A 21,304-nucleotide genomic window follows, 5' to 3' on the forward strand; every position below is an offset into this window, starting at 1 on the left:
AGCTATGATATTCAGCACTCTGCTCAATGATTAATTAACTCACAGTAATAAAGGCAAGGGTTTTCAGTTTACACAGCATTTCTGCAGTATTGGACCCTACTGATCACTCTTTTTTTCCTTCATGATATTCTCTCATTTCTTTGCATTTATACACTGAATAATCACAATTTTTATTCTAATACTTCTCCCTCTGCCTCTAAAGGTGCATATGTAATTTGCATTAATTTTTCTTCTGTACTTTTCCCCCTTAGAAACCTCATCACTTAAACATTCATCTTGGCAAGCCTATTAAAGTAAGCGAGTTACATCTCTAGCATTCCTAAGATAGGGCTATGATTTTTTAGTGGAGACTCAAGAGCAAAATTAATAGGAACTTGTCACAATAAATCCTTGGGACTGGGGGCATTATGATGTTCAGTAGCATGCCATTTATTTATGCAATAAATATTTAGTAAGGAGTTACAATGTCCCAAACACTGAGATAGATCATGATTATATACCAACAAATAAGAAGAACTCATTCTAGCAAAGACAAAGTAAGCAAGGAAAATGAGGTGAGCGAATATTGTAGCAAACTTCTTATTTGCCAACAGTTGTGTATGGTTTGAGAATGATTATCTCTTGCTATCATATGAGAGAGTTCAAAGAAATGAAACAATTTTTAAAGGTTCAGTCTGGCATGGTGAGTGCATTGCACAATCAGGATGAGAATCTATAATTATCAGGACGTCCAAATTCTTTCTATAGTCCCTTTCTCCAAAGAAATTAACTAGAATGTTAAAACCATAAGCCAGAGAAAGCCATCAGCAAGATGATGAGTAGCAGGTATCAGGCCTCATCTGTCTCATAAACACTGGTTTGGCAGCCATGTGCTGACCAAAGTGCCTTTGCAAGAGCTTTGGGATACAGGTAGGAGCATGCAGCACCCTAGAGTCCAAGAGCAGGGACAGCAGCTTTCCGAAGGCAGCCCAGCTGAAGGCAGATCTGAGTGTGGATCTGATCTGGAAGTGGTCTGATGACATCTATAGTCCTGCTCAACCATCTCCCAGAGTCTCTTTCACCTAGGAACCCAAAAGGACCTACTACATATGCCAACAAAATAAGCAAAATGAAAATGTATCCAACTGAACAGAAAAAAATATTTGAAGAGCATATACCTGATAAAGTAAATATTCTGAGTATATAAGGAACTCCTACAACTCAGTAACAATAACAAAAAAAAAAAAAAAAAAGAAAAAACACCCAAATAATCCAATTTTAAAAACAGGCAAAGGACCTGAATATACATTTCTCCAAAGAAGATATACAAAATGCCAACAGGTATGTGAAAAGGTGCTCAAAATCACTAATCATCAGGAAATTCAAATAAAAACCACAACAGGATATCACCTCACACCTGTTTTAGGATGGCTACTATGAAAAAAGCCAAAAGATAAAAAAATGTTGGTAAAGCCATGAAAATAAGTGTATACTGTTAATGGGAATGCAAAATAGTACGGATATGGAAAAGTGCAAGGAGTTTCTTTGAAAAATTTAAAATACTGCTACCATATATTCCAAAAACTCTACTTCTGGGCATATATCCAAAGGAATTGAAGCCTCAAAAAGATATTGGCACGCCCATGTTCACTGCAGCATTATTCATAATAGTTAACATGTGGCTGCTTAGTTGCTAAATCATGTCCAACTCTGCAGCCCCCTGGACCACAGCCCAACAGGCTCCTCTGTCCACAGGATTTTCCAGGCAAGAATACTGGAGTGGGTTGCCATTTCATAAACTAAATATCCATCAGTGCATGAATGGGTAAGGAAAATGTAGTATATATAAGTATACACAATGGAATATTCAGTTCAGTTCAGTTCAGTCGCTCAGTCGTGTCCGACTCTCCGCGACCCCATGAATCACAGCACGCCAGGCCTCCCTGTCCATCACCAACTCCTGGACTTCACTCAAACTCATGTCCACAGAGTCGGTGATGCCATCCAGCCATCTCATTCTCGGTCATCCCCTTTTCCTCCCGCCCCCAACCTTTCCCAGCATCAGAGTCTTTTCCAGTGAGTCAACTCGTCACATGAGATGGCCAAAGTATTGCAGTTTCAGCTTTAGCATCAGTCCTTCCAATGAACACCCAGGATCGATCTCCCTTAGAATGGACTGACTGGATCTCTTTGCTGTACAAGGGACTCTCAAAAGTCTTCTCCAACACCACAGTTCAAAAGCATCGATTCTTCGGCGATCAGCCTTCTTCACAGTCCAACTCTCACATCCATACATGACCACGGGAAAAACCATAGCCTTGACTAGACGGACCTTTGTTGGCAAAGTAATGTCTCTGCTTTTTAATATACTATCAAGGTTGGTCATAACTTTCCTTCCAAGGAGCAAGCGTCTTTTAATTTCATGGCTGCAATCAGCATCTGCAGGAGCTACTCCACGTTCAAGGTCAGGAGGGGCGGCCTTGAGGAGGTACCCCTCATCCAAGGTAAGGTACAGCGGTTGCACTTTGCTGGAGTGGCTGTGAAGAGATTTTCCACGACCAAGGTAAGAGAAACCCAAATAAGACGGTAGGTATTGCTAGGGGGCGTCAGAGGGCAGACACACTGAAATCATAATCACAGGAAACTAGCCGATCTGATCACATGGACCACAGCCGAATGTGGTCCACTGGAGAAGGGAATGGCAAACCACTTCAATATACTTGCCTTGAGAACCCCATGAACAGTAACAAAGGGCAAAATGATAGGATACTGAATGAGGAATTCCCCAGGTCGGTAGGTGCCCAGTATGCTACTGGAGCTCAGTGGAGAAATAACTCTAGAAGGAATAAAGGGATGGAGCAAAAGCAAAACCAATACCCAGCTGTGGATGTGACCAGTGATAGAAGCAAGGTCCGGTGCTGTAAAGAGCAATATTGCATAGGAACCTGGAATGTTAGGTCCATGAATCAAGGCAAACTGGAAGTGGTCAAACAGGAGATGGCAAGAGTGAACATAGACATTCTAGGAATCAATGAATTAAAATGGACTGGAATGGGTGAATTTAACTTGGATGACCATTATATCTACTACTGTGGGCAGGAATCCCTTAGAAGAAATGGAGTAGCCATCATGGTCAACAAAAGAGTCCGAAATGCAGTACTTGGATGCAATCTTAAAAATGACAGAATGATTTCAAACCATTCAATATTACAGTAATCCAGGCCTATGCCCCAACCAGTAATGCTGAAGAAGCCGAAGTTAATCGGTTCTATGAAGACCTACAATGGAATATTACTCAGCATTAAAAAAGAAGGAAATCCAGCCATTTGCAAAAACATGGATAGACCTGGTGGGCATTGTGCTAACTGAAAAGAGTCAAATACAGAAAAACAAATACTGTATGATTTCATGCTGCTACTGCTAAGTCACTTCAGTCGTATCCGACTCTGGGTAACCCCATAGACAGAAGCCCACCAGGTTCCCCCGTCCCTGGGATTCTCCAGGCAAGAACACTGGAGTGGGTTGCCATTTCCTTCTCCAATATGTGAAAGTGAAGTCACTCAGTCGTGTCCGACCCTTAGCGACCCCACGGACTGCAGCCTACCAGGCTCCTCCATCCATGGGATTTTCTAGGCAAGAGTACTGGAGTGGCTTGCCATTGCTAAAACAGTCAAAACTCATCAAAGTAGACAGTAAAATAATGGTTACAAGGGACAAAGGAAAATAGGAAACTGATCGTCAGAGTACCCAGCTCAGTTTTAACAGATAAATCAGTTCTGGAGACCTATTGCAAAATATTGTGCCTATCATTATTAATATTTCATTGTATATACAAAGTTTTTTAAGTGCGTAGATCTTATATTAGGTGCTCTTATCACAAAAGAGAAAAAAGGGAACAAAGGGACAACATTTGGGGGGGGGTTATGAATAGGTGTATAGCATTGATAGTGACGATTGTTTCACAGGCATAGATTTATCTTCAAGCACCTCAAGTTGTATATATTAAATATTCACAGGTTTTTACATATCTATCATACTTGAAAAAAGGTGGGTTTTTTTTTTAAATCACACACAATCCAGTCATTAGAGAATGTGTGCCAAGAGGCAAAGATCAAAAAGACATAAAACAGCATAGTAATCATCCTCTCAGCAAACAATCTCTTTATATGTTTTCTCGGGGCTTTGAATTAAATAGTAGAGCATCTAAGGAAGTGTGTTAAGATGTAGGTGAACATTAATAGACATGTAAGTTGAAGACAAACAGTGGTGGGGAAGGACAGTCAAGGTGCTTTAATTGGACGCTTTAATTTGAAGATGAATGTATTAAAAAATCAGTTAATTTGGGACAAATGTATATGCTACATTTTCTTTGTAAAGTATTCTAATAGAACACTTGATAGAAATCAGTATTATTCTGCCTTGACACTTTATGAATAAAAATTTTTCAGCAGTAATACCATATTCTTTAAGTTTCTTTTTTACAAATGTGACAAATATTAAGAGAAAGAAAATAGAATGGCAGTGTTACAATTGCTAGATAAAACTGCTGTCACTTTTTAGTTCTTGCTCATTTTACAAAAGCAGTGAGAAAAATTGTGAGAGTACTTTCTTTTCTAAGCAGTTTGGAATGATGTTATTTAGCTTGGATAACACTATCATTTATTTAGCATCAATATTAATGATTTGGAATGGGACTAAAATTACAGTAATGAAATTCATGGCTGATACTAAGTCCTCAGCTGTTAAAACTGCCGACGCGAGATAAATACACAAAATGACTTGCACTTCTTAGAACCCTGGTTTATAAATTGCAATGGGAGTCTTAACATGCACTTGGACTTTGGGGAACAAGCAATATACATTTCCAGTGAGGAAGAAACTCTGAATTGAAGAATATTATTTAAAAACTAATATACCAAATAAAAAGATCAGCTCATTTCATTTGAGTACTATTTAGTTGCTTTTACACTCTTTGTAAAGGAAAACTGTGTATTACTCTTTTAAATATAAACTACTCACAGGGACTCTAAGGCTAAAGTCCTGTTCCTGGAATATTCTCACCAACATCAGCTGAGTCCCTTGGAATGTTTGATTTAAAAAACAAACAACAACAACAACGAAAAAAAAAACATTTACTGAAAAGTTGAGGGTTAATGACATTTCTTACAGAGCAATTTGAGCTTTCCTCTCCTGTACCTACTGCTATCTGCATTAACTGGGGCAGTGGCACTGGTACCTAATGCCCATCGCCATGAGGGTGTTAAATCAAGCTACATAGGGAATGTAATGGGAGCCATGTTCGCTTGTGTGTAATTAGATTTTCTTCTTAGTTTCTGCCTACAGAACAGTGGTCCTTTCATTAAAACCAGAGCAGTGCAATTCCCACCCCATTCCAGTACTCTTGCCTGGAAACTCCCATGGACGGAGGAGCCTGGTGGGCTGCAGTCCATGGGGTCGCTAAGAGTCGGACACGACTGAGTGACCTCATTTTCACTTTTCACTTTCATGCATTGGAGAAGGAAATTGCAACCCACTCCAATGTTCTTGCCTAGAGAATCCCAGGGATGGGGGAGCCTGATGGGCTGCTGTCTATGGGGTCACACAGAGTCGGACACGACTGAAGTGACTTAGCAGCAGCAGCAGTGCAATTCTACCCCCACACAGCCCCCAAGTGAAAGTGAAAGTTGCTCAGTCGTGTCCAACTCTTTGTGCATTCCATGGACTATACATTTCATGGAATTCTCCAGGCCAGAATACTGGAGTGGGTAGCCTTTCCTTTCTCCATGGGATCTTCCCAACCCAGGGATCGAACTCAGGTCTATAGCATTGCAGGTGGATTCTTTACCAGCTTAGCCACCACAGAAGGCCAAGAATACTGGAGTGGGTAGCCTACCCTTTCTCCAGCGGGTCTTCATAACCCAGGAATCGAACTGGGGTCTCCTGCACTGCAGGCAGATTCTTTACCAACTGAGCTATCAGGGAAGCCCCAGCCCTAGCTATTGGCCAAAAAGTTGATCCCAGAGGCATTGGAGGCCAAGAATAACACCTTGGATAATATGTGACAGGTCTTTAGCAGAGAACAACAGAGAAAAAAAACATTCTTTAAACCAAATGAAGTTGTTTTTTTTTTTTAACCCCTTCCCCAAACTGGGAGACAGGAAATGATTTTCTGAAGGAAGAACTTAAGTTTGAGAAATTATTGAAAAATAAAAAGTTATAGATTATCATCATCAACTCCAGCATAAGAGCAGCTACCATTCACTATTAACCAGCTACATGGTGGGTGTTCCAATTGGTACTTTATACATGTGACTCCATTTGGTGTAGACAGCATCCCTCCACAAATTATTCATACCATTAAACATACAAAGAAATGATGTCTCAAAAAGTGATAGTAACATAAAGAAGAAAGGTTGGTAAGTATCATAGTCCACACACAGCCAAGGGCAGGGAGCCCTGCTTCCAAATTTGATGATCTTTTCACCCAGTGTGGTAACTACTTATAAGAGATTATCAGTAGAATTTAGATAAATGTAGAAAAATGATACCAAGATCAAACTAGACTAACAAATTGCCATGGATTAGTACGCAATGAATTTTCACTGGTGTATATTAAGGAGAAATTAAGAATTTATATCAGAATGCCAATACAATATTTACATGTTGTATAGAATTAGCATATGCTAACTTTATAAAATTCTCTACAGAAAATTCTGTGCATTTTTTTTCTGTATTCATATGTTTTCTTTCTTAAGCCAAAAGTAGAACACGTGGTGTACTTTTAAGTTCTTCTAAGAACTATATGGTAAATGTCTTTACATGACTATTAATGACAAAATTTCTATATTAGATTTACATAAATTGGCTCTCTATTCGAGATCTGTGACTTATCAAGGCTTATGCCTTTTTGAGAGGGTTGCTGTTACTGCTGCTGCTGCTGCTAAGTTGCTTCAGTCATGTCCAACTCTGTGCAATCCCATAGACAGCAGCCCACTAAGCTCTTCTGTCCACAGGATTCTCCAGGCAAGAATATTGGAGTGGGTTGCCATTTCCTCCTCATTTGAGAGGGCTACATATTACCAATGGAGTAGGAAATGGCAACCCACTCCAGTGTTCTTGCTTGGAAAATTACATGGATGGGGGAGCCTGATGGGTCACAGAGGTCACAGAGAATCGGACAGAACACAGTGACCGAGCACATACACATATTACCAAAGCAGATATGATGGCATTTAAGCAAAGCAGAGGAGAAGGGGATGACAGAGGATGAGGCGGTTGTATGGCATCACCAGCTCGATGGATATGAGTTTGAGCAAGCTCCAGGAGTTGGTGATGGACAGGGAGACCTGGTGTGCTGCAGTCCGTGGGGTCACAAAGAGTCGGACACACAGCAACTGAACTGAAACAAAGGTAAGACTGTCAGTAATATCTGTAGAGTCATCGGTTGACTCTCCTCCCACAAGATTTTTTGAAAGGAATGTGATTATTTAGAGCTGCATAGAAATTAAATTTTCCTCCTAAAAATAAAATCACCAATGCTCATAATATGTAGTAAAAGGAAAAAATCCGCAGTGGAAAACTTGGTTTAAAATCTCTTAAATCCTGATAAGCACTTGCTTAATATGCAGAGTACATCATGAGGAACGCTGGGCTGGAAGAAGCACAAGCTGGAATCAAGATTGCTGGGAGAAATATCAATAACCTCAGATATGCAGATGACACTACCCTTATGGCAGAAAGTGAAGAGGAACTCAAAAGCCTCTTGATGAAAGTGAAAGAGGAGAGTGAAAAGATTGGCTTGAAGCTCAACATTCAGAAAACAAAGATCATGGCATCTGGTCCCATCACTTCATGGGAAATAGATGGAAAAACAGTGGAAACAGTGTCAGACTTTATTTTTTTGGGCCCCAAAATCACTGCAGATGCTGATTACTGCCATGAAATTAAAAGACGCTTGCTCCTTGGAAGGAAAGTTATGACCAACCTTGATAGTATATTAAAAAGCAGAGACATTACTTTGCCAACCAAGGTCCGTCTAGTCAAGGCTATGGTTTTTCCCGTGGCCATGTATGGATGTGAGAGTTGGACTGTGAAGAAGGCTGATCGCCGAAGAATCGATGCTTTTGAACTGTGGTGCTGGAGAAGACTCTTGAGAGTCCCTTGTGCCGCAAGGAGATCCAACCAGTCCATTCTAAAGGAGATCAGTCCTGGGTGTTCATTGGAGGGACTGATGCTAAAGCTGAAACTGCAATCCTTTGACCACCTCATGCGACGAGTTGACTCACTGGAAAAGACTCTGATGCTGGGAAAGGTTGGGGGCGGGAGTCTCCGTCGTCCCCTTCTCCTCCCGCCCCCAACCTTTCCCAGCATCAGAGTCTTTTCCAGTGAGTCAACTCGTCGCATGAGGTGGCCAAAGGATTGCAGCTTCAGCTTTAGCATCAGTCCCTCCAATGAACACCCAGGATCGATCTCCCTTAGAATGGACTGGTTGGATCTCCTTGCAGTACAAGGGACTCTCAAGAGTCTTCTCCAACACCACAGTTCAAAAGCATCGATTCTTCGGCGATCAGCCTTCTTCACAGTCCAACTCTCACATCCATACATGGCCACGGGAAAAACCATAGCCTAGAATCTACAAAGGGCTTCCCTGGTGGCTCAGAGGTTAAAGCATCTGCCTCCAATGCGGGAGACCCGGGTTCGATCCCTGGGTCGGGAAGATCCCCTGGAGAAGGAAAGGGTAACCCACTCCAGTATTCTTGCCTGGAGAATCCCATGGACAGAGAAGTCTGGTAGGCTACAGTCCACGGGGTCGCAAAGAGTCGGACACGACTGAGCGACGGAACGGAACGGAACAGAATCTACAAAACAGTATAACGGGACTAACAGTCAATTTCACTTTAGAATTATATAAAAGATAAAAACAAAGCCCAATGTCGCAGGTGATTCTCACAAATAGATAAAGCAGGAAATTTGAAAGCCTCATATTTTGACAAAAATTCCAGTGAAAAGGTAAAATAATATAGAATATGAATTTCCTTTCTAAAAAAATAGTAACGTAAATTAATGAGAAATAGGAATAGCAATCTAGTTTCATGGAATCTTTTTTTCATAGACATATAATGGATAAATCAATCTGCTAACATGGCTAATATAATTTTAAAAATTAAACTTTCAGAAAGCATAGTAAGAAGCTGTCTTAGTTCGCTGGAGTTACCAGAATGGAATACCATAGGCTAGGTGGCTTAAATGACAGGTATTTATTTTCTCACAATCTGGAAGCTGGAAAACTCAAGATCAAGGTCCTGAAGGTTTCAATCCTATTCTTCCAACATAAATAAATAAGCAATCTTTTTTTAAATAAAGTATAATCACATTTATTTATGAGCTCTTTAAAATATATAGTTTGAGTATCTCATTATCATACTCTTTATTTCAATTATAACTGGTACCTAACAGAGGAAGTCAAAATTAAAAGCTAAATTGGATGTATAGTATGTTTTATTATATTTTCAGATAAGTTTAAACAGTCTTTTCTTTCAAAGAGATAGCATAGAAATGAAAAACTATAAGATAAATAGACTGGAATAAATTGCTACACAAGAACTGAATTAAATAAAAGATATTCTAGGTAACATAATTTGATGTGAGTACTCTCCATTATTACGGGAGAGATTATGCCATGATAAAAGGAAATCTCATTATCTTGATCGGTCAGGATAATTATAATCTACTAATAATTTGAATAATTTGACAGTCTATGAAGGTTTAGCGGACCTTCAGAAGCTATCTAAATTACCTAAATAATACTTTGTGTGCTAGAATAGGAGGGTATGCCAAGATAAACTGTGCTTTGCAAAGGGATGAAACAGGTTGACAATTCAAATGAGAAATAAGAAGGGGAAATCAAAGCAGACAAAAGCAACAGGGAGAGGTGAAGATAGAAAAAAGGAAAGCATTTTGATCTTTCTGATGAAAAGCTTTAGGAATAATGAGAATATTGCAGACTTGGTGTTCAATGCAATGGAAAACCGATGAAGGGCTTCAGGTAGGGAAAGATGGGTCAGTGTGACAGATGAAGAAGCCAGCTTTGACAATAATAGCCAGACAGATGAAACGTACTTAATCCTGAAAATGGGAAATCAAGCGAAAATGAGGTACTAGCTGGCAAGCTGAAGATAATCATGTTTATTTTACAGTGAGAAAATAATATGAAGAGGAACAGGGGCTAGAACGCAGAAAGCAATTGTCATGCTTCCTTGAGTAACTGGCAAAATGTAAGTCATCAAAAGATAATTCTTGAATGAAACAATTAGTGATTCGCTGAACGATAATATGTTCAGTTCAACAGACATACTTAGTACACACTCTGTATCAGCTGAGTTTGTCGCTAGGGGTGGATAGCAAAAATGGTGTCTGAGCTTCCTTGTTTGCTGCAATAAAGAGATGACATTTCCAACAACAAATAGAAGTCTACATTTAATCTTTGTGGATGCATTCTAGTTTTGCTGGGATTTAATCCTAATGTCATTGACTACTTGGAAAATATTTATTGTTGACTGGCAAAAAGAAGGCATTTTCAAGTGTAACTTCTAAACTTTCAAGCTTACTAGCAAATTGAATATTAAAGTCAATATAATTTGCATTTATGAAGATTTATATGCATAAAAGTGAATTTTTCAGAATGTTTCTATCTATCTCAGCCCCTGGAAAATGAGAAAAATGAAACATTAAACTGAGTCTTGTAGCTTACCTCCTCTGTCATTTATGACACCTAATTCTGCATCTTGCAAAATAAGAATATAATGTCAGAAAGCATTTGGTTGATGGTTGAAGAAAATATTAAATGATGCTGTTATTCACCTACAAATGTCAGCGCCAAATAATACAGCAGTGCCTTGCTCCTGGATTTGTATATTCTCTACCCACAGGTTTAAGAAACAGTGGAAAAGAGAAATGAAAGATTTTCTGCCTTGAGCTTCAGGTATTGTTTAAGACCTATTTGTAATAATGATGTCTTCTTCATTGGAATATTATAAAGTATTTTTAGATCTAAAATGCCTTTGAAATATTACAAAATATTTTCAAATCTAAAATGTGTTATTCAAGAGAAAGTAAATCCCTCAGAAGCCATTTGAATTATCTATGCAGAAAATAGCTATTTCTAGTCCACAGTATTAGAAAAACAATCATCTCTGACACTGTTTCTTCCGCTTTCCTTGCTGAAATAAGTAACTTACAGTGGTGCTTCATATTGGACCCTGTCAAAAGTAAAAGATAACAGCTTTATTTATAATATAAATACACACAATCTTAGCATAGGTTTGGGGCTATAGATTCTGAACTTTTAAAAATAACCATATTGCATTGCTCCTAGGATGTTCTCAAATATCTCAAATATTGATTGGAAAGAGTTTTACTTTCTTGGTCAATCACAGAATTCAGTGTGTCCTAGATGTGATGAAATAGAGTAAGATAAATTGTTATGTCCAGTAATAAATTCCCAACCAATCTTTTAATTTGTGGCCCAAAGAAAAATTTTAAATAGGGTATGAAAAGGTGAAGACTTTCTTGCAAGACCTGTGAAGTTATAATTTGGGATGTGTTAGCTATATGATCAGTGGTACAATTTTTACTCAGCGAACTTTTTGCTTGACCAGGAACTTGTTTAAGATGGCTACTTTCACCTTCACTTGGAGGCAAAATTTAATACCCAAGAGACAAGTATAGCTGTCTAGGTAATTAAATAGTTTGTTTTATTTAATGTTTGGGGGGAAAAAATAAATGCCTGGCAGTGTGAAGGTAGCAAACTTAATTACCACTTCTAGAGCCACTGCAAATCACTTGTGTGACCATTCTGTCTTAATTATATAGCAGGATGAAAATGGTACCACTGCCCAAGACAGAATGCTTGCTATAAAACGTGCCACATGGGAAGATGAAATAGTGAAGTTAGAATCACCTTAATGGCTAACACACCAGCTTGGGAATCCAGAAACTACTTCTGTCTAATCTCTCTCCATCTTTCCCCACAAGGCCAACACTCCCTTGGCTTATTAATTAAATGGAAATGATTATATTTTCAGTATCTGTGAGATAATACACAAATAACACAATCAAGACGTGTAGCAGTTTTTGTTCCTCAGAAGAAAAAGATCACTTCAATACAGATAAAAGGAGAAAAAAGTATGATGAATAAATCAGAATTACCATTTATCAGGGTGGATAGAAATTTGATTTGTGATAAAGTTACAAGTTATGCTAAGTGAATTTTTGTTAAACAAGAAATATTTGGAGTTTTCAAGGTTCAATTTCCTACCAATTTGGGGAGACTATGGTTTTTATTATGTTCCTACTAAAAAAAAATCCTGATGTCACTAACTAATGCACTTGGCAAGCTGCTCATGTTGCACCTCACCTCTAGGAAACAGAACTGGTGCCTAACACATTTCTTTAGGCAGATGATCTGCAAATCCAGGTGGTCTCCGAAGCAGGTTTCATTGTATTTCCAATCTCAGAAGACAGAGGCAGAAAAATACAGGCAAGATATTCAACATAGCTATATTTCAGAGGAGGTGAAGTAGCATTCTTGAGTAAACAACTTAAAATTTCACAAGGAGTAAGAGCATAGCCTGTGTGAGGCTCATTTGAACAGGAATGCAGAGACAGGCATGGGTCTTGACTCCATGACCCCAGCTTAATTACAGACCCCCTAAGCATTTGCCAACACAGGTCTGCCTATTCAAAGCTATGTTTTTTCCAATAGTCGTGTATGGATGTGAGAGCTGGACTAAAAAGAAATCTGCTGCTGCTGCTGCTGCTTAGTCACTTCAGTCGTGTCCGACTCTGTGTAACCCCATAGACGGAAGCCTACCAGGCTCCCCCATCCCTGGGATTCTCCAGGCAAGAACACTGGAGTGGGTTGCCATTTCCTTCTCCAATGTACCCAAGAATTGATGCTTTTGAAATGTGGTGTTGAAGAAAACTCTTCAGAGTCCCTTGGATTACAAGGAGATCCAACCAGTCCATCCTAAAGGAGATCAGTCCTGAATATTCATTGGAAGGACTGATGCTGAAGCTGGAACTCCAATACTTTGGCCACCTGATGCAAAGAACTGACTCATTGGAGAAGACCCTGATGCTGGGAAAGATTGAAGGCGGGAGGAGACGGGGACGGCAGAGGATGAGATGGTTGGATGGCATTGCCAACTCAATGGACATGGGTTTGAGTAAACTCCAGGAGCTGGTGATGGACAGGGAGGCGTGTCATGCTGCAGTCCATGGAGTTGCAAAGAGTCGGACACGACTGAGCAACTGAACTGAAGAATCTGCTCTCCATTATCTCAGAACTGGGGAGAACCCCAACAATTTCTTCATTCACGTTCCCATTTTTAAGATGAAGAAACTGGTACTCAAAGGGAGTAAGGGACTTGCCAATAGTCCCAAAACCAGAGCAGGGACATACACAGGTGAAAACTCAGTCCACCGTTTTTGCCACTGCACACATGCCACCCTTCCTCAATGGAAAAAGAAACGAATATGCTGAATTACTATAGACTACTGTATGCTCTCTAGCATTCCGTCCAACTCTAAACTTGCATATTTTTACATCAACATAGGAAAAGCTTGGAAAGTGTTAAATATTTACATAGAAAACAATTTTAAGCTGGCTAAACCAACAAAGCAGAGAAGGTAAATGCGGAACAAAAATGGAAGAGAAAGCACCACGTGCTCTTCTCCTCAAACCTCACTGTCAATCTCTAACATTTACTTTCAAGCATTTATATTCAAGATGATGTTTTTCTTTATTTACTATTTCCATTTGCAAAAGCCACTCCATTTCAAACTTCCAGGAATCTGCAATAAAATCACATTAAGCTAAGTAATAAAACGCCATTATTGGAGTGACAAGAAGCTTCACTACCTGAAGCTTATAATGCTTGCTCCCCTACCAACAGGGATGTTGTGAGGATTAATGAGATATTTAAAAAGCATTTTATGCATACAGAGAAAAGAGCCTCATAAATGCAAAGGAGAAATAACACTAGTTTATCTCCCCCATCAAGGGAGGGAATCTTGTCTAAACAGATGGACCTGGAACGATGTCTTGAAATTGAGAAAACACTACCTGTGTTAGAGGAGGCTTAGGAGAAAGCGCTTCTTGAGAATAAAAATACCTCTGAAACCAGATAGGTTTTATTCTTTAAACATTTATCTAGGGTGACCCATTGGTGTGCCCTTGACTGTGCTGTCTCTTGGGCTGTGGATTTGCAGTGCACAAAGCCATACCATTCTAGAACTGACTGGTCACTCTCTTTGTAGAATTTTCTCTTAAATGGTTTTCATTTTTCTTAGCTCATTGACAACCTCACTTTCTAATATTCAAATTCAAACTGTGAACTACTTAATCAGCTGTGGCGGTGTCAAGTTTGGGGAAAACGTTCAAAGTATTTAACGTGAGACTTCCCTGGTGGTCCAGGGGTTACGACTCTGTGCTTTCAATGTAGGAGGCCTGAGTTCGATACCTACTCAGGGAACTAGGTCCGAACTACCTCAGCTAAGAGCTCACAAGTCACAGTGAAGAGCCAGTGTGTTGCAACTAAGACAGCGCAGCCAGATCAAAAATAATAACAAAAATGCAATGTATAAAATAACCTTAGTTCCTGTTCACAAAGGCTGCACTAACAGGCAAAACAAGGGAAATCGCCGTAACATTTCAGTCCAAGCTTCATCATCTAATTTAACTACTGATGCTTCACCATCCCAGCCACTTCTGATCTGTCTCAGAGTAAGCAGCTCACACTACTCTATTTTTTCTAGTTATTTATTCTCAGTTGCACTAGGTCTTTGCTGCTGTACGTGGGCTCTCTCGAGTTGCACTGAGGGGGGCTACTCTTTGCTGCGGTGCCTGGACTTCTTACTGTGGCGGCTCCTCTTGTTGCAGAGCACAGGCTGTAGGTGCATGGGCTTTGGTAGTTGCAGCATGCTGGCTCAGTAGTTTGTGGCATGTTGCTCTACAGCAAGTGGAATCTTCCCAGACCAGGGACCAAACCTGTGTCCCCTGCATTGTCAGGTGGACTCTTATTCACCACCAGGGACGCCTGCTCACCTTAACCACAATCTCCTACAGTAGTGCTATGTGTTTCCTTGGGGTTGACAACAGAGGGGAGTTTCCACAGGGTTATAACTCCTGAAGTCCCCTGTGCACTGCCTGATCACTGAAGGAGCTCCCTTGTTTGAAGATGTGGTTGCATAGAGCATTGGCCCAGAATGTCTGTTGAGCACCGTTCTCAACACAATTTGGGAATGCTAAGATGCCTTTGCTTCTGTTTTGGACCTCTCTTTGAACTCTATTTACCTTCCCTTTCACATCTCACTGTTCCTTCTATTTCTTCCAATAAAATTTTAATGGCAAAAATAACAAAAAAACTGTGAATTGTTAGAAGCAAGTTAAATACTTCATTTAAAAACTTAGTTTAAAATACAGAATATCCCTGCCATTACAGTTCCTAACCCTGGAAAAATTAGGGAGAACTTTGCTGCTGCTAAGTCACTTCAGTCGTGTCCGACTCTGTGTGACCCCATAGACGTAAGCCTACCAGGCGGGAGAACTTTAGGGCAGATAAAATATGGACTTTGCAAAAGCAAACGTTATACAGCTTTAAAATGGTTGTTGTAGCCTGTGTTAGCAATTTCTTTTTCTTTTTTTCAATATACTGAAACATCAAAAAATGAAATGGTCCACAGCATTCTTACCCTCTGGCAGATGCTGGGCTGTGATGAGACCAAACAATAGAAGCAATCTGTATCTATCTTTTACTCTGTTGTCAACGGTCTTCTTACTGTAACTCTATAAAGAAAATGCACTGTCTTTTGTATCTTTTATGCATCTTTACATGGCAGGTCCATTTGATAAACCACATATTACCAGGAAAAGGGAACCTTAACTTCAAACTGTACTCCATGATGACCTCCTTCTGTACTAAACGATCATACACAGAGAAAAGAAGCAAAGGCATTACTCCCCCAGCGACCTAATGCTCGTTCTAGCACACTAGTTGTCTAAACAGTTATAGCTGCCTTGACTGCTTTTCTGCCTCTAGCTCCTTGTGAATTAATGCCTATCTGCCTGAATTTCTACTTTCCATTCTGTAGTACAGCTTGAAAAACAAGCAGCATCTGAAACCAACAAGCCAGGTCACGTTTAGAAGGTTTCTCCATATACATGGCTTCCCTGGTGGCTCCGCTGGTAAAGAATCCGCCTGCAATGCGGGAGACCTGGGTTCGATCCCTGGGTTGGGAAGGTTGCCCTGGAGAAGGAAAAGGCTAGCCACTCCAGTATTCTGGCCTGGAGAATTCCATGGTCTGTATAGTCCATGGGGCCACAGAGAGTTGGAGAGGACTGAGTGACTTTCACTTTCCATATACGTGCTGTGCCCACATGCTCAGTTGCTCCCCCTCCCAATTTTACCTGAGTGTTCTCAGCCCCCCACAAGGTATAATTCTGCATTCTCCCTGATAATATGATTTATGGAAGCTGCTTTTAACATCTTTCTACAGCTCATAATGAAAGCAAAAGATGACAGTTGTAGCTGGATACCTAAAAATAGGAGCCCTCCTTGAAAACTTACATAGAAACCCCATATTTTAACTGTAACAGTTGAAGAAAGTCATGGATAATTCTCATTTTCTGTGGAAAACATTCAAATATACTTCTATCCTGTGTACCTCCCTGGTGGTCCAATGGTAGTGAACCTACTTGCCAATTCAGGGTTCCATCCCTGGTCCAGGAAGACACCACATGTGACAAAGCAACAAAATCTGATTCACAACAAACATGCACTTGTTTCAAAATAAGAGATTTCACTGCAATGAGAAGCCTGAACGCTGCAACGAAGAGTAGCCCCCCACCCTCACTGCAGTCAGTAAAAGGTTATTTGCAGCAAAGATGACCCAATGGAGCCAAAAAAAAATAAATATAAATAAATACATCTTAAAAAATGTGTGTATATACACTTTCACCCTGTAAAATTGTCTTACAAATAGCAATGCTTCAATTTTTAGACATCAGATGTATGTCTGATAAGATAAGCTTAGCTGTGACTGTAATTCTGGGTCCATAAAAACTTGAAACCAGCAACAAATATTTTTGAGCTCCTACTTCTTTCAGGGAACAAAAGGATGAGGAAGACATGAGCTTCAGAAGCTTTCAGACCAGTAGAAACATAATGTAAGGATATGAGCCACTGCTGCTGCTAAGTCACTTCAGTCGTGTCCGACTCTGTGTGACCCCATAGACGGAAGCCCACCAGGCTCCCCCGTCCCTGGGATTCTCCAGGCAAGAACACTGGAGTGGGTTGCCATTTCCTTCTCCAATGTGTGAAAGTGAAAAGTGAAAGTGAAGTCGCTCAGTCGTGTCCGACTCTTCGTGACCCCATGGACTGCAGCCTACCAGGCTCCTCCGCCCATGGGATTTTCCAGGCAAGAGTACTGGAGTGGCTTGCCATTGCCTTCTCCGATATGAACCACTAGAAGGATCCAAATTCACGCCAAGGTAAAGTACAATGGATAGGGAAGTAAGAAAAAGGAATTATGGCAGTTTGAGAAGGTGGGGGCTGTGAATTTCCTTTAGGAAGATGACAGACCAAAAACATCTTCCTGGAAGGAGTACTATTTGATGTGGAGGCTTGAGGGATGAGGAGATTTCTGAGACACAACAGAGGGGAGGTATTTCTTGCTTTTCTGTGTTATCGTCAATAAGGTGACACTTTAATATTCACCTTGAATGGTAACCATGATGAAGCAAAGACTATTTTTTCCTTAAATATCTTTATCTAATTAACATACACTCATTCATTAAGTGATTTTCTGGTGAAGGCTCTCTGGGATTCATTCCTGTCTTTTTCACTACCTAGCTGTATAGCCCTGGACATATTACTTACATATTTTGTTACAGTTCCTGTAACTGTAAAATGGATGTGATTTCAGTTTCAACTTCACAGGGCTGCCATGAATGTTATGTGAGAAAAAAGCACATAAAAATCTTAGGGAGATATTGCAACACAGGAAGTAATTTTTACATGTTAGATGCTGTGAACACTGCTAGAAATATCAGTATGAACAAAAAGTACAGAAGTTGGTGGCGAGGGCAGATGGGAGGGGAACGATATTTAACCATGTAGGCTGGTCTTCTGAAATGAGTCAGTTCTTCACATCAAGTGGACAAAGTATTGGAGTTTCAGCTTCAGCATCAGTCCTTCCAATGAATACTCGGGACTGATCTCCTTTAGGATGTACTGGTTGGGTCTCCTTGCAGTCCAAGGGACTCTCAAGAGTCTTCTCTAACACCACAGTTCAAAAACATCAATTCTTCGGTGCTCAGCTTTCTTTATAGTCCAACTCTCACATCCATACATGACTACTGGAAAAACCATAGCTTTGACTAGACAGATCTTGGATGGCAAAGTAATGTTTCTCCTTCTTAATATGCTGTCTAGGTTGGTCATAGTTTTTTTCCATGGAGCAAGTCTCTCATTTCATGGCTGCAGTCATCATCTGCAGTGATTTTGGAGCCCAAGAAAATAAAGTCTCTTTTCTTTCCATTGTTTTCCCATCTATTTGCCATGAAATGATGAGACCAGATGACATGATCTTAGTTTTCTGAATGTTGAGTTTTAAGCCAGCATTTTCACTCTCCTCTTTCAACTTCATTAAGAGACTTTTTAGTTCCTCTTCACTTTTTGCCATAGTGTGGTGCCATCTGCATATCTGAGGTTATTGATATTTCTCCCGGCAATCTTGATTCCAGCTTGTGCTTCATCCATCCCTGCACAAGGCCAAAGAACATTCAAACTAGTGCACAACTACAATCATCTGACATGCTAGCAAAGTAATTCTCAAAATTCTCCAAGCCAGACTTCAGCGGGACATAAACCAAGAACTTCAAGATGTTCAAGCTGGATTTAGAAAAGGCAGAGGAACTTGAGATCAAATTGCCAACATCCATTGGATCATCGAAAAAGAGAGTTCCAGAAAAATATCTTCTGCTGCTTTATTGACTACGTCAAAGCTTTTGACTGTATCACAACAGGAAAGTGTAAAATCCTTAAACAGAGAGGAATACCAGAACACCTTACCCGCCTCCTGAGAAATTTGTGTGCAGGTGAAGAAGCAACAGTTAGAACTGGACGTGGAAAAGTGGACTGGCTCCAAATCCAGAAAGGAGTATGACAAGGCTATAAATTGTCATTCTGCTTATTTAACTAAATTGCAGAGTACATCATTAGAAATGCTGGACTGGATGAAGCACAAGCTGGAATCAAGATTTTCGGGAGAAATATCAATACCTTCAGCTATGCAGATGACACCAACCTTATGGCAGAAAGCAAAGAACTAAAAGCCTCTTGATGAAAGAAAGAAGGGAGTGAAAAAGTTGGCTTAATATCAACATTCAGAAAACTAAGTTCATGACATCCGGTCCCATCACTTCATGGCAAATAGATGGGGAAATAATGGAAACAGTGAGAGACTTTGTTTCTTGGGCTCCAAAATCACTGCAGATGATGACTACAGCCATGAAATTAAAAGACGCTTACTCCTTGGAAGAAAAGCTATGACCAAAATAGACAGCATGTTAAAAAGCAGAGATATTAATTTGCCAACAAAGGTCTGTGTAGTCAAAGCTATGATTTTTCCAGTAGTCATGTATGGGTGTGAGAGTTGGACTATAAAGAAAGCTGAGCACTGAAGAATTGATGTTTTTGAACTGTGGGGTTAGAGAAGACTCTTGAGAGTCCCTTGGACTGCAAGGAGATCCAACCAGTCCATCCTAAAGGAGATCAGTCCTGAATATTCATTGGAAGGAATGATGCTGAAGTTGAAACTCCAATACTTTGGCCACCTGATGCAAAGAACTGAGTCATTTGAAAAGACCCTAAGTTGGGAAAGATTGAAGGTGGGAGGAGATGGGGACGACAGAGGAAGAGATGGTTAGATGCCATCACCGATTTGATGGACATGAGTTTGAGCATGCTCCAGGAGTTGGCGATGGACAGGGAAGCCTGGCATGCTGCAGTCCATGGGGTTGCAAAGAGTCAGACACGACTGAGCAACTGAAGTGAACTGAACTGAACTGAAGCAGGGTAATAATATACAGCCTTGACGTACTCCTTTCCCAATTTGGAACCAGTCCATTGCTCCATGTCCAGTTTTAACTGCTGCTATTTGACCTGCATACAGATTTCTCAGGAAGCAGGTAAGGTGGTCTGGTATTCCCTCTCTTGAAGAATTCTCCACAGTTTGCTGTGATCCACACAAAGACTTTATTGTAGTCAATGAAGGAGGAGTAGATGTTTTTCTGGACTTTTCTTGCTTTTTCTATGATCCAATGGATGTTGGCAATTTGATCTCTGGTTCCTCTGCCTTTTCTAAATCCAGCTTGAATATCTGGAAGTTCTTGGTTCACATAATGTTAAAGCCAAGCTTGGAGAATTTTGAGCATTACTTTGAGTGTGTGAAATGAGTGCAATTGTGTGATAGTTTGAACATTCTTTAGCATAGATTTTCGATGGGATTGGCATGAAAAGTGACCTTTTCCAGTCCTGTGGCCACTGCTGAGTTTTCCAAATTTGCTAACATATTAAGTGCAGCACTTTCACAACATCATCTCTGAGGATTTGAAACAGCTTGAGTGGAATTCCATCACCTCCACTAGCTTTGTTTGTAGTGATGCTTCCTAAGTCCCACTTGACTTTGCATTCCAGGATGTCTGGCTCTAGGTGAGTGATTACACCATCGTGGTTATCTGGGTCATGAAGATCTGTTTAGCACTGTTCTGCTGTGTATTCTTGCTACCTCATCTTAATATCTTCTGCTTCTGTTAGGTCCATACCATTTCTGTCTTTTATTGTGTCCATCTTTGCATGAAATATTCCCTTGATATCTGCAATTTTCTTTAAGAGATCTCTGTCTTCCATGACAACAGAACAGAACACACACTCCAGTTCTTCTCAAAGTAAAAGTCAAGATAGTTTCCTGCCCCTGGCATGACCACTGTGAGAACTCTCCTCTTTGTGGAACTCTTTCACCTCTTGGCATCACTGCACCATGATCCTGAGTCTTTAACAAGGGTATGTACCATGTCATGTGAAGGACACCAATCTTACCCAAGCTTCTGGCATTCAAAAAAACCCAAAAAGTTCTGGTTTCTTTTTGTTATCATATCCATGACTGAGTTTCTCCTCAGCAAATCTCTATGTTAAAATGTTGGTCCTAGACTCTAAACTTCATGAAGATAAGTCTGCTTGCCTATCTTGCCTGGCACTTGGTA

The sequence above is a fragment of the Moschus berezovskii genome, chromosome 8, assembly GCF_049115385.1.
Source record: "Moschus berezovskii isolate FMDL1 chromosome 8, NW_MosBer_1.0, whole genome shotgun sequence".
Taxonomy (NCBI): domain Eukaryota; kingdom Metazoa; phylum Chordata; class Mammalia; order Artiodactyla; family Moschidae; genus Moschus; species Moschus berezovskii.